Source organism: Acyrthosiphon pisum, chromosome X (genome assembly GCF_005508785.2).
Source record: "Acyrthosiphon pisum isolate AL4f chromosome X, pea_aphid_22Mar2018_4r6ur, whole genome shotgun sequence".
NCBI classification, from domain to species: domain Eukaryota; kingdom Metazoa; phylum Arthropoda; class Insecta; order Hemiptera; family Aphididae; genus Acyrthosiphon; species Acyrthosiphon pisum.
In genome coordinates, this window is record NC_042493.1 from 104,179,680 (window position 1) to 104,181,124 (window position 1,445).

At 27.8% G+C, this 1,445-nt stretch overlaps 1 protein-coding gene across 1 annotated transcript in view; it reads right to left on the minus strand.

The window, feature by feature from the left end:
* LOC103310535 overlaps positions 1-1,445 on the minus strand; it is a 10,363-nt gene that overhangs the window by 420 nt on the left and 8,498 nt on the right. The gene's annotated exons all lie outside the window — the stretch shown is intronic.

The following is a 1,445-nucleotide window of genomic DNA, read 5'->3' on the forward strand; positions in this document are numbered from 1 at the left end:
CAATAAATATGTATAATCATATTATAATAGATCAAGTCAACAAACACGGAAAAAATTAAGTTGAAAAGTTGAAGTTAATTAGTTTTAAGTCCATAGACATGAAAAACAAAATGTTTAATTGTTTTATATATGGCTACAGTTCAATTTCATATCATATTATGATTTATTTTTTTCTTACATAGTATGTACAAATAACTTCTGCAGGTATAACAATAATTTACAGCACATTACTACATTAGTCATATACTTCTAAATTTTAAAATACATAAAAACTATCGATACGACAAATACGAAAAGCATGATGGTATAGTTCATTAAGATTTTAAATAGGCACCTACTTTTCTCTTTTATTATAAAATTTAAAAATAAAGTTTTCTTAAATTAGTCATTGACAAAATAATTTTATTCACAAACACAGTGAGTAGGTACAGTTTTCTTTGGTTAAATAAACTAACTAATTACTCTCTGATGGGTGGTGGGAGGAAACATAGGTAAAATAAGTACAAACATTAAAGGAAATAGGTACCTATCAGACTATAGATTCGTCTATCTAACATTACTATTATTTTTACTAATTTAAACTATACTCATCTCAAATGAATAATTTAACAAGTATATTTTTTTATATCGTATAGCAGTTGAATATCATAATACGTGAAGATGAGTACATGCCTATTGATGGGCGGTAACGAATAATTTGTACTATCGAATAATATTCGATTATTCGTGCAAACTATCGAATAATTCGAATAATAATTTGCATGACCGAAAAACGAATTAAAATAACAATTAGGTATTCGAATAATTCGTCATCAAATAATATTTTTCGTTTCAAATATAATTATTCAAATAATTAATTGAATAAAAATTATATTAGTTGAGTGATGATTCGTGTAAAATCATTTCCAGTTATGCAAATCTTTGTATAATATACATATCTACTTTTAGTGAAATCCGAATTCGATTATAATATATAATTAAATGTTGTTAGTGCGTATGACTATGACTACGTGTACTTATGTAATATTCATACTATAATATCATTACTATAATATAATATAATATATTGTAAACTCGATCGGGTATCAATAATTCCTGTGATTTGAGTGCACGACTAGTTGCTAGTATATGAAATAAATAAATGTTTAAGTACGGCCACCAAAAATCGTGTTGAGACCGATACCTAATGACCATATTATATATACCTACGCATATAAATATGCACCAATACCGGCTGATCCTTACGATATGTGCTACCTATGGCCTGTAGCATACACACACACACACACACACACACACACACACATATATGAGTATTTCAGTATTTGAATGTTTCCTCACATCGTATACGGTATAATAGTATACCTCCCAAATTGATAACGATACCCTGCACTATACACGTATTTTATACATCATCATCATGTGCGAGCAGCTCGAAAACATGT